Raw genomic sequence first — 17,346 nt, 5'->3', positions numbered from 1 at the left:
AAGACTCTTCCAATAGTATTTTCTAGTACTAATTCTCTGGTTTTTTTTTTTTTTTGGTCCTTTGGGGGCAATTTTTTGGATGACATTGAATAGATTTACTCATAAAACTTTCAATTGCTTTTATTTTTCTGTTCTTCCTCCTTCTCCTCTTTCTTTTCCTCATTCTTCTGGCTTATTCTTTACATCTTATTGCATTATCTGGAAAGCTTTTGGTGATGAGTTCAATTTTTTGGTAACTAGTAACATTGAACTTGCATAGGTGTGATTTTTTTGTGAGAATAGTAAGATCCTCTTACTGGTTTTTCGCTTTTTTTTCAATACCCTTTTACTGCCCTCACCTAACTTGCTTCTGTACCTCAGTTATCACTGCTTTTAAGAAAACGAATGGAGAGCTAGGCTGACTCCAAGGCTCATGGAGATAGATACAGCATTGTTGAGATGTTCTCTCTGCTAACCCCCAGCTCAGGGGAGATTTCCCTACTGGGTTGGTTAACAATGTAGGTCAGTTTCTAGGGTGGGATAGGGAGAGTTGAGAATGGAGGGGCAGGAGTAATAGAGTTATGTCAAGACATCATTGCTTTTAGGCAATTAAATTAATTAGATTTTGTAATCTGATACTTAGAAGTGAGTAACTTAAGTTAGATACTAAAAGAAAAAAGCACCAGTGACAATTTAGCCTAGTGGATTCCTCATTCTTCCGGGCAGAATGGTATGGACATATTATGCTGGCTTCATTCTCCTTCACCTGCTCCCAGGTGCGTGGGTACCTGCATGCTTCTAGTGAAAAGCAGAAAAGGGCTGAGCTCCAAGATTATTCTTCTAAATAAGTAACAGTTGTTTGTTTCCTAAGAACATTGTTGATTCTCAAGGAGAAGGCTAATGGCAACTGGGCATATTAAGAAAAATATTTCAACCAATAGATTTGTTACCAATTTAACTATAGGCTCAAACTGGATGAGATGAAACATTCTTTGCCCTCTTTGAGAAAACATGGGCTTGTTTGTCAAGAATACCAGAGGAAATCTGCCAAGACAGAAAAATATTTGCGTTAAGACATTGTAGTAGGTTGAATGGTGACCCTGCAAAAGATACATCCACATCCGAAAACCTGTGAATATAACTTTATTTGGGAAAAGTGTCTTTGTGGAAGTAATTCAGTTACAGATCTCTGCAAAAGCTCATCTTAGATTACCCAGGCCAGCCTTAAATCCAATGACAAATGTCCTCAGAAGACAGGCATGGAAGCGAGGGCTAGCGAAGACAGGCAGAGATTGGAATTGTGTAGCCATAAGCCAATAAGCCATCAGAAGCTGAAAGAAGAAAAGTAGAATGTCCCCTAGAGTCTTTAGAGGGGTTGCAGCCCTGCTGATATATTGATTTCAGACTTCTAGCCTCCAGAACTATCAGAGGATAATTTTCTTGCTTTCAGTCACTGACACTGTGGTCCAGTGTTACAGCAGCCCTAGGAAATGAATTCAGATCTCTTCCTTAAAGGTACTAGAATCGTATCATGTGGAATTCTCTTTAGGGAACAGAAACAGCATTTATTAAGTAGCACTGTGGCAGGCACTGGCTAAATGTTTAACTTAAATGATTCCTATTTTATGATGAAGAAATTGAGGCCCAAAGTCTCACAGTGACCACGTGAGGAGCTGGGTGAGAATCCAGGTGAGAATACTGCCAAGAGGCAGGGTGGTGAGTGTTTATGAGGCCTATCTCTGGATCCTGTCTGGGTTTGGCCCTGGCTAAGTTGCTCAATCCTTCAGACTCAATTTCCTCTACTAGAAAAAAAGGACTGATAGTAGAACTTCATTCATACAATTTCTGGGACTATTAAAAGGTGTAAAGTATTTAGAATAAAACATAGAAAGAAGGCCTAAGTGAATGTTAACTGTTACGATTATTATATGCTACACTAATATATTATTGCTGAGGCTATGAATACCAGGCAAAGAATAAATGAGAATGAGATCATTTCAAGGCAAAATGTGTGAACTTTGGAGAAGGAAATGGCAATCTATTTCAGTATTCTTGCCTGGGAAATCCCATGGACAGAGGAGCCTGGTGAGCTACAGACCATGGGGTCACAAGAGTCAAACATGACTTAGAAACTAAACCACTACAACACAGATTTAATAAAAGTGGGTATGTGGCCAGTGGTAGTCAAGGCTTTTTCCACTCCATTTCCTTTTCTTTCTTTCTTAAAAATAAAATAAGTTGAAAGAAAATGAATGTCCCATATGAACATTGACTAGCCTTACTTTCATTAACATTTTTTATGAAAATGTTTTTATTTTATCAAATTTCTCTCTTAATTTGGTTAACTGAGAACTTATTGAAACATTTACTCCTTTCTTGTATCAGAAGTCTTCCAGGATAAGACAGTGCTCCATTTAAATAAAAAATGAAGGATGCAGAAACAGAGCAGCTTTAACCAGCAGACCCATAAATAAGATAGTAGTTGGTGCTCTGTAATCCTTACCTTGGCATTTGTACTAGAATTGGCCAGCGGTTCTTAACCAGGAGGCCAATAACTTGCTGTGTGTGCGAGGGGGGAGGATGTGGAATCTATGAACCCCTTGAAATGTTTTCAAATTTTGCATAGACATTTTTTGATATCCATTTCAAAGTGCTAGTCTCTCAGTCATGTCTGAATCTTTGCGACCCCATGGACAGTAGCCCGCCAGGCTCCTCAGTCCATGGAATTCTCCAGGCAAGAATGCTGGAGTTGGTAGCCACTCTGTTCTCTAGGGGATCTTCCTAACCTAAGGAATCATACCTGTGTCTCCTGCATTGCAGGCAGATTCTTTACCACCTGAGACATCAGAGAAGCCCACTTCAAAGGAGCTTGTAATGTCTGTAAGTTAAGAACCACTGTTTCAAAGCCTCATTATTAAAGCTAATTGCACATTTCAGTCCTATATATCTTAAGTGCCTTTGTAAAATCAAACATATCGTAAATGTTTCATGGTTGCTTAAGTGAGAACCAGAAACTTTATCTCATTAAAGATGTCATCTTCTAAGGAAAAGGGGCAGATTTCTAAAAACAATACTCCATGATATAACAGAAGAATTTACCTACCTAGGAGAGTCCAGGTCTGGGGTCTTGTCCTTGTTTCCCCTGGGGAATGATTCTGTGTGTATTACTTCTCCTCTCTGGGTTGCAGTTTCTTCATCTGTGAAATTAAGATTTGAATTAAATAAACTCAAAGATGACTTCAAACTTTAAAACAATTCTATTCTATATAAAAGGTCTTTAAACCTTAGAGAGATGATCTCCCACAGAATTCTAGAATGTATTATATTAATAAAAACAAGGTATCAGAAACCAGCCTTATTTTAAAATTTAGTTTTAGAGAAGGTTACAGTTTGAGGACATGCCATTGACTAGTGACTTCCCAATGTACTCTGAGGATTATAAGGTGCCACATTACTATCTATGATGGGGTTGAAGGGAGGCCCCAGGTGGGACAAGAGAGAGAATCTAAGAGCCCCCATCTCACTTATATCAGAATAGACTGCTTTTAATCTGCTTTAAACACTAGGTTTCTGGGTTTTATATATTTTCTATAAACAAAAACACTAGATTTTATTTATAGAAAAAATATTTCATGATTTTAATTAGTCTCTGTTGATATCTATATGAGGGGAAAAGGAAAAATATTAGTTAATCATTGTATTTAAACATTCTTCTTTGACAAAGCACTTGAAGCAGAGACAGAAGCTCTAAGGCTTGTTTCCTGTTTTGTCATTTATTAGCTGTATCACATCAGGCAAGTCAGATAGTCTTTCTGAAGCTCTGGCCTTGTATATAGAATGGTGGTGCTAGTGGTAAAGAATCTGCCTGCCAGTGCAGGAGACAGAAGAGACACGCGTTCAATCCCTGGATTGGGAAATCCCCTGGAGGAGGACCTGGCAACACACTCCAGTGTTCTTGACTGGAAAATTCCATGGACAGAGGAGCCTGGTGGGTTACAGTCCATGGGGCTACAGAGTCATACATGACTGAGCACAAGCACAATAGAATGATGATAATATTTTTTTCACAGGTGAATTATAAGAATTAAATGAAATGATATTTGTGAAATTGTTTTGTAATTGGTGAAGCATTTTATAAAGTAGGTGAGTTTTTTACTCACTTATGGTGAGTAGGACTTTAGTGATGAGTTCTAGGGCTCTGCATCTTGTCCTGACCATTGTAGCATTTTTGTCCATCTGAATTATGTCAGAGAGAGTATCACTTCAGTTCCATCGCTCATTTGTGTCTGACTCTTTGCGACCCCATGGACTGCAGCACACCAGGCCTCCCTGTCCATCACCAACTCCCCGGGTTTACTCAAACTCATGTCCATTGAGTCGGTGATACCATCCAACCACCTCACCCTCTGTCATCCCCTTCTCCTCCCACCTGCAATCTTTCCCAGAATCAGGGTCTTTTCAAATGAGTCAGTTCTTCACATCAGGTGGCCAAAGGATTGGAGTTTCAGCTTCAACATCAGTCCTTCCAATGAATATTCAGGACTGATCTCCTTTAGGATGGACTGGTTGTATCTCCTTGCTGTCCAAGGGACTCTCAAGAGTCTTCTCCAACACCACAGTTAAAAAGCATCAATTCTTTGGCACTCAGCTTTCTTTTTAGTCCAACTCTCACCTCCATACATGACTACTGGAAAAACCATAGCCTTGACCAGACAGACCTTTGCTGGCAAAGTAATGTCTCTGCTTTTTAATATGCTGTCTAGGTTGGTCATAGCTTTTCTTCCAAGGAGTAAGCGTCTTTTAATTTCATGGCTGCAATCACCATCTGCAGTGATTTTGGAGCCCAGAAAAATAAAGTCTGCCACTGTTTCTCCATCTATTTGCCATGAAGTGATGGGACCGGATGTCATGACCTTAGTTTTCTGAATGTTGAGCTTTAAGCCAACTTTTTCACTCTCCTCTTTCACTTTCATCAAGAGGCTCTTTAGTTCTTTGCTTTCTGCCATAAGGGTGGTGTCATCTGCATCTCTGCAGAAGTTATTGATATTTCTCCATGTAATCTTGATTCCAGCTTGTGCTTCATCCAGCCCAGAGAAAGTATAGGTGGTCAAATTTGCAGATGAACCAGAGTTATGGGATGGAGTTATAAAAGACTTAGTTGATTACAGAATCCCAAGAATGACCAAGGGTAAAACTCTGAGAAAAATACAAAGTCTTGTTCTTCAGTTAAAAAAGTTAATTGTCCAAGGATAAGATAGGGGAAAATGTGGCCAACAATCAAGTCAAATAAAAAAGGATAAGGAATTTTATTTGACTTCAAGTTCATTATGAACCAATAGTGTCATGAAATGGTTTACAAAGAAGTGATCCAATTGTCTTAGTCTGTTTGGTTTATTATAACAAAATACCATAGACTGTTATAAATAACAGAAATTCATTTCTCATGGTTCTGGAGACTAGGAAGTCTAAGATCAAGGCACCAGTGTGGTTGTGTTCTGGCCAAGTCCTCTTTCTATTCCTAGTTACTACCTTCTGGCTGGTCAAAGGGACAAGGGATCACTCCAGAGCCTGAAGAACACTAATGTCATCATGAAGATCCCATTCTCACAACTAAAGCACCTCTCAAAGGACCCACCTCCTAATACCATCTCCTATGGGGGTCAGGATTTGACATATGAATTTTGAGGGGGAAACATTTGGACCATAGCACCAATATTCTTTATATTTATAGAAGTGTTGTGCCACAGATAAGAAAAGGGGGCCACAGCTCTTGGCTTTGGTTAGCATCCTTCTTCCATCTGATGAAAACAGTCACTCCAGGAAGCTGACCATGTCCTCAGGAAGCCAGATGGAGAAAATCTGGAAGGCTTCCAATAGGAAAGGTTGCAAGAAGATTTGGGGGGAAGGAATGTATCATGGAAGTCTTAAAATATCTAAGAGATTTTAAATGGTGTTATAAGCTATGATGGAGGGAAAGGTTTGGAATTGTTTTATTGTTTTCAGAGGTTAATCTCAGGAAAAACTAGGGAATTCCCTGGTGGTTCAGTGGTTGGGACTCAGCCCTTTCACTGTGGCGGCCTGGGTTCAATCCCTGATTGGGGAACTAAGATACCATAAGCTGTGTGACATGGCCACAGACAAAAACAAAAAACTCAAGAAAAACTTTAAACAGTAAGAGTAATCTAAAGGGGAAAGGGTTAGCTGACTGAAGTAATGAGAATTCCATTAGGGAACTGTTCACAGATCTGGATAATACCTTCTGGGGGTTGCTAACAATCAGGAGGAAGGGTTGAAGAAGATATTATTAAGCTTTCATCAAATCTAAGGTGCTATTTCCATAATAGAATTCAATATCCCATTGGAGAATGATTTGCTTCATTAATTTTTTTCCATAATAAGAGAATATGGATTTTGAAATTGGCAAACTGGAGTTTGCTGTCATGTGATATTCAGGATATTGATTAACCTCTATAAACATCAGTTAAGTGTTGGTAACACAGAGATGATTAGTTATTTCTGTGTTGTTGTAAAGATTATATAACATTGGTAAAGGATACTTAATGGAGCCTGGTTTTAATAATGGCTCAAAGATGGTAACTTTTATCAGAATATTATTTGTTCCTCTTATTTTCTACATGCATTTTATAGTTTCTCCTAAGAGAGTCCTTGTAGGTGACTCTTTTGAACTCATAAAGCACAAGTGATGTAACTGGGTAAAATGGTGACTCTCATGAGTCTGGGAGAAAGAATTCACCCTGTAGGTCATGGGGAGGGGTACCATATCATCTATTTTACATTTGCATCAGGGTTTCCTAAATGGAGGAAACCTGTAGAACCACTCTTTCTGTCCTGAATTATAACATGATTTTCCTGCCCATCAAGATCAGAACTAGGCCAACCTGATTGATTTTTCCTTTGTTTAAAGTTTTGCAATAAGATATCCTATTAAAAATTTAATGACCAAGCTCTCCCTTGTGGAGTAAAATATCTGCAGCCTAAAAAGAGTTGGTAATTGAAGTATCAGGGTTTGTTACAAATTCTTACTCTAATTTTTTTCTATCCATAAAATGACTCTAAGCTAACTTTAATTAAAAATTACTCTTCAATGGATGAGTTAATAAAGGAGAATCAGTTTGCTTTTAGGAAAAGATAAAAAAAAAAGAGAGAGAGAGATTCCCCTATGATTGGGGAAGAGGCAAAAAGAATTCTCTTAACAGCAGTAGAGGGAAATGTTAAAATTACTAGGTTTCCACAGATAGTTACAAGTTGGCATTTCACCTTATTTAGAAGGTAATAAACACAGTATTTGAAGAAGTACTAGGATTATCCTGATTACAGATCTCACACAAAAAGGATTATTAAACTTCCAAAAGAAACAAAAAAGATTATATAACACTCTTAGGTTTAGATAAGGCTTGACTTCAAATAAAATTTTTTCCCACTTTTCTTTCTTCTTCTGCATCAGTAAATTATCGGGCATGACATCTTATGAGGCACAAGTATGTTCTAGAACAGAGATGAACTGGCATGTTGGCTGGTGGATGTGAGAGAAGCAGAGGTATTATTGCCCCAGAAAAATTGCTTTGGACATGCCATCTTGAGCACTTTTCCTTTTTTAATTTTCTTATTCAATTTCTACTTATATTCATTTCCAAATTCTCCTTTTAATCTTTTCAGAGATCTTGAGCCCAAAGTGATAACTTTAGCCCTAATGGACATCCTTTGATTTTATAATGGAGCCAAAAGGGCAGGGATGTGATATTTGGATAGCAAATGGTCACCAAGGAAACCACCATTCTGTACTGATAATGATAGTGGATATTTACTGAGCAACTTATGTGTCAGAATTTTATATGTATTACCTTAGTCCACTTAAACAACACTACACCAGAGGCACTATTTCTATATCCATTTTACAAATGAGGAAACTGAGGCATTGAGAAACTTAAATAGTGACCCAAAGTCTCACAGTTAATGTTGAGAACACACTCTTAACTACTGTTCTTCCAGACTGCCTCTCTTGGCAGAGACGTCTGGTTACAACCTGGCAAATCATCCATCCATCCGTCCATCTAGTCAAATATTCAGTAAGCATGTACTAGGGGTATATAAGGAGAAGGCAATGGCACCCCACTCCAGTACTCTTACCTGGAAAATCCATGGATGGAGGAGCCTGGTAGGCTGCAGTCCATGGGGTCACTAAGAGTCGGACATGACTGAGCGACTTCACTTTCACGTTTTACTTTCATGCATTGGAGAAGGCAATGGCAACCCACTCCAGTGTTCTTGCCTGAAGAATTCCAGGGCCGGCAGAGCCTGGTGGGCTGCCATCTATGGGGTCGCACAGAGTCGGACACGACTAAAGCGACTTAGCAGCAGCAGCAGTAGCAGCAGGGATATATAAACTGTGAATAACACTGACGTACTATCTTCAGATCACTTTTTAGCGAGGAGGAGAGGCAGTTACACAGGCATCCCATACACTGTGATAGGTGCTATGACAGGGAAGTGGAGGGTCCTCTGGGGCATGGAAAGAGGCTCTAATCTAAACTAGAAGCGACTGTCAGGACAAGCAGGTCAAAAAGTTCTTGTCCTCATCATTGTGTGCTCTGACTACTCTGTGACAAAGGGCATATGAGGTAACCCGAAAGAAAGGTCTTTGAAGCAAGGCCTGTGTTGTTCCCCCAGTACTTGACATATGGTGGCTGCTCAATTAAAATATATTTACTAAATAAATGAGAATTTGAATGCTCCATAACGACTCTATTACAACGGGAGGTTTTTATTTCTAACCTGACTCTTAAACACTTCTGGTCGAAGCCTAAAATAAATGTTCCCTTTTGACTTAAAAAATAATCAAGTCCCTGATCCCTTTTAAGCCATTTTCTTAAAGTCCTATTTCAGGCGAGCTGCCACACCCATTATATTTTACTAGAACAATGTGTTCTCAGGTATCTTTTAAGTATCAGATATCAGATATCTCAGGTATCTTTAATCCTGAGGAGAGACTGTGGGTTGGCCTGGGAAAGCAGGTTGCTTTTTCCCTTTTCTCCGGTTGATCGGTGGGGTTCCTATGTTCTGCAGTTCTGAAAGATCTATTCTCCTTTCACCTTTCCAGAGAGGCCTGGACATTTTTTTCCACTCAAACTCTCCCGTACTCTCTTCACTCTTTCAAAAGGTGTTAACTTTGGGAAAGTGGTTCTCAATCATTGACCACACAATCCTCTTGCAGACTACAAGAATCCAGGGCACAGCAAGAGAGAAAAGCCAGAAGAAACTGAAATACCAGGCTAATGATTTTCCTTAACAATAATTTTTGTTGTCATAAGGCGGTGTTTTATTTGGGTTGTAGTTCTTTAAAAAAGGCAAGAAGTTCTGTCTTCCTTGTTCTTGCTTGGAATGTTAGGGCTAATGTAATATTTTCTTTGGTGAAACAGCAGTAAATTCAAGGTAATAAAACAATGCTGACGGGAAGGGGAAATGAAGCTCCTGGGGGAAAAAATTAACTTGGAGCAGGTAATCCTCATGGCCCATCCCATACATGATCTTTATATTATCGAATTACATAACTGTACTTCCTAGCCTGATGCCACAGTTTAAAATTGTAACTTGTTCCCTTCCCTGTTTAATTTTTTTCCAGAGCCCTTATCTCCTACTCATGCACTGTATAATTCACTTAAAAATTACATATTTATATGACAGCCCCTCTGGAATGTTAAGTTCCTTAAGGGTAGGAATTTTGTCTGTTTTATTACTCATCCAGGGCCTAGAATTGTCCTGGTACAGAGTAGATGCACCATAAATATGTTGAATAAAAGAAGCATTAATCCTGATCAAAGCAATATTAATAAATAATAACTACAATCAGATTTTTCCTACATGGATTTAATTTATAGACAATTGGTTGGACATTTAAACTATTTTATAGAAATCTGACAAAACATGACAATACAATCTCTATAAAACCCTCAATGGTCAAAAATTGCATGGAACCCATTTTCATCAGCATGGTACGCTCTTCTAAACATATATATGGAAGGATAAGCTTGACCTGGTGAGAATGGAAAATCCTGAGGTTTCCTGATGCAGGTGGATTTGCTTGAATCCCTAAAGCTAAGGGTATGCTTTGGCTCAGTGTGCTCATACCTGTTCCTGGCAACAAGTTCAGGTGTTAGTGACTACCCCTCTGAAACTCAGACTGACTAATTTTATCTTCCCATTTTTTAACAAAACATTATCTCCAATTCCATGGTTTTTAGTAGAGGAACAGGTAGTTTATAGAAACTCAAAATATAGAAGTTGAGTAGAGGAGAATATTAATTATTTGGAATCTTCTATATTTGAGATTGTTAAAACCACTAGAGATGCTTCCCAGCAGTGACATGTCAGTGTGCTCTGAGTACTATCGTGGCTGCTCCAGCTCTTCCTTTCTTCTTAAGACTTCTACTTCTGAGCCATTCTAGTGTAAGTGAAACTGGGGTTGTCTAAGTGTCAGACAAGTACACTTTTGGCTGAGATTCAGGTCCCCTCCTTCTCTAACCTACTGTGGCTTCTCTCAACAACTGGCCTGAAGAACTGATAAAGGACTAGACTTATCTAGAAACGGGAGGAATGACTGGCCTCACTGAACTTGTATTAATCTAATGAGTGCATGAGTTAAAAAAGTTAGGGTATTGCAAACCAGTTCTCTATAGGACTGCATTAAAGACATTTGACATTTCAAAACAGAGAAAAGCTTGGGCAGGTGTGTTGCTGCTGCTGCTGCTAAGTCACTTCAGTCGTGTCCGACTCTGTGTGACCCCATAGACGGCAGCCCACCAGGCTCCCCCGTCCCTGGGATTCTCCAGGCAAGAACACTGGAGTGAGTTGCCATTTGCTTCTCCAAGGCTGAAAATCACATTTGTATTACGTGTATCACTCAATTATTTCATCTATTTCAATGTGGCCCTTAGGAAAGAGCTTCATGTAAACTATTGGTCTAGTGGTACATGAAGATTCATGAACTCCAAATTCTGAACCTATATATTCTTTTAATATCTTGTATAATTTATTAAAAACAGCTCAGTAAAGAGAGATAATTCAAACACCATACAATTCACCCAAAGCACACAATTCAGTGATGTTTAGTATACTAATAGTTATGCAACCATTACTAATCGGTTTTAGACCATTTTTGTTAGCCCATAAAGACACCTTGTACCCTTTAGCAGTAACTCCCCATTCCTGCTCAACTTCACCCCTGCCCCCCCACTTCATTCATACTTAACCACACACACACAAAATCTTCTTTCTGTCTATAGGTTTGCCTGTTGTGGACATATTATATAGATGGAATTATACAATATATGGTCTTTCACTTAGTATAGTCTTAGATGTTCATCCATGTTGTGGCACATATTTTTTCCTTTTCATTGCTGAATAATATTCCATTATTCCATTCCATATCACATTTTATCTATCCATTCACCAGTCAATGGATACTTGAGTTGAGGTCTCTTTTTGCATATTATAAGTAATGCTGCAGTGAACATCAGTGCACAAGTTCTTACATGGACCTAGATTTTCAATTCTCTTGGATAATACTTAGGAGTGAAATTATATGAGTTAAATGGCTGGGCTATAATGGTAAATTTCAGTTTTTTGAGGAATTCACAACCTATCTTCCACAGCAACTCACTCATTTTACATTCCCACCAGCAATAAAAAACCAGCAATGCTGGTTCTAATTTCTCCACTCTCTCTCCAACAACTGTTACTATCTTTCTTTTTGATTAGAGTCTTTTTGGTTGGTATAAAGTGGTATCATGTGTTTTTGATATTTATTTCCCTAATGGCTAATGATGGTAAGCACCTCTTCATGTGTAGATTGGCTGTTTACCCATCTTCTTTAGAGAAATACCTGAAGTCCCTTGCCCATTATAAAATGGGTTAGTTCTTTTTTAGTTGTTGAGTTTTTTCTCTCTTGCCTTAAGAATAGGGGATGGCTGGAAGAAGAGAGCCTCAGACCGTTCACTTGCTCTTGACTAAAATAGAGCTTCTGCAACCCTGGTGGTGGATGAGATGCTGGTGGCCTATTTTCTTGGGACATAACATAGCCCTCAACTGTGATCTAGGTTGAAAGTGAGCCCAGTGTTCTTGGCTGCACTCCCCCTCAGAGTGGAGCACCATCATGTCCAGGTGGAGTTGGTGAAGGAAGTGGGTTGTAGCTCAGAATCCAAGCTCTTGCTGTTCTTACTGAAACTTAATAGATTGTCTTTAACAAAGTTTTCTTCATTTGTTTTATTTCCTCAGGACAATTTCTAGAGACCAAATAGTTGTTTATGTACAATTTTCAACAGTAATTTTAAAGTTATTGTTGTTTTGCTTGAGAGGGTAGGTTCACAGAGTTCCTCATACCACCATATTGGAAGTTGAGTCCCATTTGGATAATTTTTAATGAAGATTTTCCATCTTGTATACTTGGTAGTAAAATAGTTTATGCTGACATAAAAGCCCAGTAGATATAGAATTACAAAGGACAGTTTTTACATATTTGCAAATTTACAAACAGAGGTCTAAGAAAGCTAATTGAAGTTGAGGATTGGTTGACTTTCAACTTCATATCCACTACATTTCTAGAATGCCCATGAATTTGGTTGGCAAACCATTGCTAATTTGTTGTTATCAAATAGTTGTATAGAAATCTTTGGGTAATGAGAGTAATAGTACATTTCACACATTTGCTGTTGCTCTAGTAATCTATGTGTAAAACCATCAACAGCCATTGAAACAATCATCAAAATGATGCCTGTTTTATGGACTTATGGATTCCAGGGGTGGAAGAGAGGGATTGGATGAATCGAGAGATTGGGATTGACATATACACACTATTTCTTGCCTGGGAAATCCCATGGACAGAGGAGTTGCAGTATATGGGATAGCAAAGAATCAGACACAACTGAGCAACTAAACAACAACTTATAAAACAGATAACACAGGTAGCACAGGGAACTCTACTCAGTGCTCTGTGGTGACCTACATGGGAAGGAAATCCAAAAAAGAGGAGTTATAGCTGATTCACTTTGCTCTACAACAGAAACTAACACAACATTGTAAAGCACTATCCTCCAATAAAAACCAATTAAAAATAACAATAAAAGATGTCTTTTAAAAAGTATAGGAATAATTCAGAAGTGAAAATTAAGTTATTAAAACCTCATTGATTTTACACAGTAATCTACAAAACTCACAAGCAAAAATAATCATGCATTTCTTAACATTTATATAATTCAAAAGAACTACCAGACCACAAAGTTATACAGGAAAACAATTGCCCCAACTTTCTTGGTGCATTTATTTGTAGTTTTAGGGCTAAAATTTAAAGTTAATAATTCTTCAAATTCTTTATTTGATCAAGGGCTGGGTTCATATGTTAATTGCCAGTCAGTTGAATGTCATTTTAGTTGACACAGATCTAGAATCTCTGCTCATATCTAAATTCTTCTCTATCCATTATGCCATATCCTCATTCCCTTGTCAAATTTATCTATATGTACTTTTCTCCTTGGGTTTAGAAGTCTAGTTACTTATAAGTGGTCACTTAATCATCTTAAAGAAAATACATACTGCTTACTTGGAGACGGAAATGGCAACCTACTCCAGCATTCTTGCCTGGGAAATCCCATGGACAGAGGAGCCTGGTGGGCTACAGTCCAGGGGTTTGCAAAAGAGCCGGACAAGACTTGTCAACTAAAACAAACAGCAATACAGCTTAATAATCATAATAAAATGTTAAAATGTATCCCTTGTTGGAAATTCTTTACTTTGGGGGCAATTGACTTGTGTGTATTATTGCCTCAAGTAGCTTATGGGCAAAAAGTATTGTATAAAAACATGAAACAAGATAAAATATTTAAGAATGAAATCAAGCAACAACCAATGACATTTCTCTGAATAGTGTTACTGCATTATACAAAGATAAAAAACAAAAGTAATTAACAAAGTAATTTTCTCTTTTGGCTGGGAAAGTTTCAGTAGTAAAGTTTGGCTTCTGTTGACTGAAACATCTTAGTTTCTAACATAGTTAAAGGCAAATGGAAAAACCCATTCAATTCTTAAAATTTTTAGTGCAGTTAAATAATAAGCTGGTACATTGCTTTATGGATCGGTATTATTTTTCCTTCTAAAGACAGGAATTCTATCCTTTAAAAGCTACGTTACCGTTCAAGCATGTATTTGGAAGATGCTTACCTCCCGGTTGGGTTGGGTATATCTCCTGCGGCTTAGGTGAGCACCAGTGCTTTGGCTCCTCCCCAACTGCTGCGAGCTTCCTACTGCGCTGGGCACCTCAAAGCTCCTGGACTTAGGTGTTCGGCCCCGCCCTCTGCACTATTGCTAAAACTCCAATTCTGTCAGCCTGATTCCGGCGATTAATTATTGACGAAAGGAAAACACTCCCAGGCAAACTTGTGTCCAACCGGTCACTGCTCCCAATGACTCCTTTCAGAAGAGAATGCTGGCTGCACCACTCCCCTCCCCCCTTGCTCTATGGTCCCAACTTCCCACACGCTGCCACACTCGGTCCTGGGCGATCAGGCTCGTCCTCCGAGGAATGCAGCCCAGCGACTTCTACATTTTTAAATTTGGTTTCCTGCAGCACGTTAGCACTTCTCCAGGGACCAGCCTCTCAGAAGGAGGCGCTTTCCGGAGGCTGGGGAAGCTGGGGCTCTGAGAGCAACGGAGGAGGCTCAGGCGTCGCTGTCACCTCCGGCTGCCGCAGTAAAACCCCGAGTCGCGGCGGGGATGGGGAGGAGGGGATGGGGAGGCGCCCTTTCCCTCGTTCGGGTGGCAGCGCCAACACTACCAGAGGGGCACGTACTTCGATGGTAGTGGTGGGAGCGGGCAAATAAATAGAAGGCGAAGGTGGGAGCTTTGGGGCTTTAACCTAGGGAAAAACCTACGCCCAGCATCTATCGATGTGCAGACTTCGGCAAGGGGTCAAAGCCGGGCGGATGCTGAGTACTGCGGTCTGAAACTCAGCAGCAGGCTGCGAAGTGGACCCAGGGCTCCGGGCCGGGGCGGCAGTCGGCCCAGCAGGCATCCCACTGCATTCGTCTGTCAGAAACGGAAGAAAGCAAACCCTTTTAGCTTTGGCAGTTAATTTTGGTGCTTCTGAACGTGCAAAATGCCTCCCACCCTTCACTCCGTCCATCCTGCACCTCCCCTCCTCCCCGTAGCTGGGAGGTTAATGGTTGAAAGGATGGATGCCATCGGGGAAACGGAAGGATCGTGCCCAGGGAAGAGAATTAATTTGGGCCCGGACTGCGGCAGGAAGGCAATTTCGGGAGAGAGGGCTTGGAGGAGGCCCGGTGCCTACACACACCGCACAGGCTGCCGCGGCTCCGGAACCACCGAACCCAGCGCTCTTGCTCTCGGCGCTCAATTATCTTCCCCAGGAGGCGCGGGACCGTGAGGAGCATCTTCCCTGAAAACCCTCATGCAGAACACCATGGATCCCTTTTCTACCGAGGACATAGTGCTTAGACAGAATGCCGCGATTGCTGGATGAGATCGCAGAGGCCCTTGAAGCTTCCAGCCCAAATATCTCCGTAGCTGACGCTATGCCCAAGACCTCGGGGAGTCCGGAGCGAAAGCGTCCTTTGATTGATAAGTCTTTGGGCAACAGCTGCCAGTCAACCCCCACAGCCTAAGGAAGATGCCGTACTTGCTCGGCCTCATTGAGCTGAAGCGCGAATTTTAGCTGCGGGCAGGTTTCTGCTCCCTCCACAACTCGCTTCCAGTAGGTTCCAAGCTGCCTGCCTTTGCAACGGACAGAGAGACTCACACAGTTGGGCGGGGGTTTCTCCAAGCAGGAGGGAGGTGTCCTCAAAGGAACCTGAAGGTGTTGGGTCCAGGGAAGGGAACCAATAGAAAATGAGCACCTTGGAGTCTGTGTTGGCCGTTTTACATTTTGTTATCTTTTATCTTGTATCTAAATATTAGCAACCTCTGCTAATATTTTTTATTTATTACTTTATGTTCACATTTCTTACCTCTTGGCTTCCTCTGACAAAGCTCGTCAAGTTGGGAGCACAGGTATGACCATTCCCATTGAGAGATAAGGAAATAGAAACCTTGAGGAGTGACTTGTCCAAGGTCACCAAACCATTTTGTGGTGGGATCAATACTATTTACACTCGTTTTTAGGTCTTATTATTTATTGTTTAGTTTTCTTATCAGATTTTGACAGCCTCCCCGCATCCTCCCTGTGACTGTACATTTGTGGAAATGTAGAAACAAGTCTCTCTTCTTCCTGTCAAAGGTTTTTGAAATGGCAATGAGACCTGGCATTATTTGAACTGTAGGTGGGGAGAAACTGGTATCTCTTGCAGATGCATCTATACCATTAAAAATCATTTTAAATGATATATGTAATATAACCACACACATCTTTGCACCCCCCAAATGGAGAATAGGTATTTGTTTTTTTTTTAATACAAACAGAATATTCTCAAAACTTAACTAGATCACAAATAAAGATCCACCCTTTTCTTTTTTCTTTTTCATTTATTTTTTTAAGCTTTTTATTTTGCATTGGTGTATAGCCAGTTCAGAGAAGGCAATGGCACCCCACTCCAGTACACTTGCCTGGAAAATCCCATGGATGGAGGAGCCTGGTGGGCTGTAGTCCATGGGGTCACTGAGTCGGACACAACTGAGCGACTTCACTTTCTCTTTTCACTTTCATGCGCTGGAGAAGGAAATGGCAACCCACTGCAGTGTTCTTGCCTGGAGAATCCCAGGGACGGGGGAGCCTGGTCTGCGGCCATCTATGGGGTCGCACAGAGTCGGAGACGACTGAAGTGACTTAGCATAGCATAGCATAGCCAGTTAACATTGTTGTGATAATTTCAGGTGAACAGCAAAGAGACATACATGTACATGTATCCATTCTCCCCCAATCTCCTCTCCTATTCAAGCTGCCATGTAACAATGAGCAGAGTTTCATGTGCTATACAATAGGTCCTTGCTGGTCATTCATTGTCAACACTGTTTTTTCTAGATGGACACATTTTAAGTGGCAGAAATTATAAATAGCACATTTCCCCTTGATTGATAGAGCACAATTAAAAATTTAAGAATGTAAAAAAAAAATTTAAGAATGTGTTAAACCTAGATTAAAGGGAAGCACAAATGGGAAACTACAAACTCTTTAGAAACAGAAGAAAGCAAAAATCCTACATAAAATCAGGAGAGTATAAAAAAGCTATACAATCTTCAATGTATTTATTGCAAAACAACATACAAACCAAGAAACTTAGAAGAAATTGCAAAAAATTATGTTAATTCATTGAAAATAAAAATTAATAAAATGGAAAAATAAAAAGC

At 39.9% G+C, this 17,346-nt stretch overlaps 1 protein-coding gene across 3 annotated transcripts in view; it reads right to left on the bottom strand.

Annotated features, from left to right (window-relative positions):
• Nucleotides 1–16,458, bottom strand: part of SPTSSB (serine palmitoyltransferase small subunit B) — a 31,058-nt gene extending 14,600 nt beyond the window's left edge. For 2 of the 3 annotated variants that reach the window (XM_027542168.1, XM_027542177.1), the window contains exons 1-3: nt 15,683–16,450; nt 14,209–15,072; nt 3,083–3,176 (exon numbers count right to left, since the gene is read on the bottom strand). The gene's annotated coding sequence lies outside the window, so the exon portion shown is untranslated. Of the gene's footprint in view, nt 1–3,082; nt 3,177–14,208; nt 15,073–15,340 lie in introns of all 3 variants that reach the window. The other variant, XR_003511141.1, reaches the window with a different exon arrangement.
• Between the last annotated feature and the right edge of the window lie 888 nt (nt 16,459–17,346).

Source organism: Bos indicus x Bos taurus, chromosome 1, assembly GCF_003369695.1.
Source record: "Bos indicus x Bos taurus breed Angus x Brahman F1 hybrid chromosome 1, Bos_hybrid_MaternalHap_v2.0, whole genome shotgun sequence".
NCBI lineage: Eukaryota > Metazoa > Chordata > Mammalia > Artiodactyla > Bovidae > Bos > Bos indicus x Bos taurus.
This window is presented reverse-complemented; position numbering and strand designations above follow the sequence as displayed.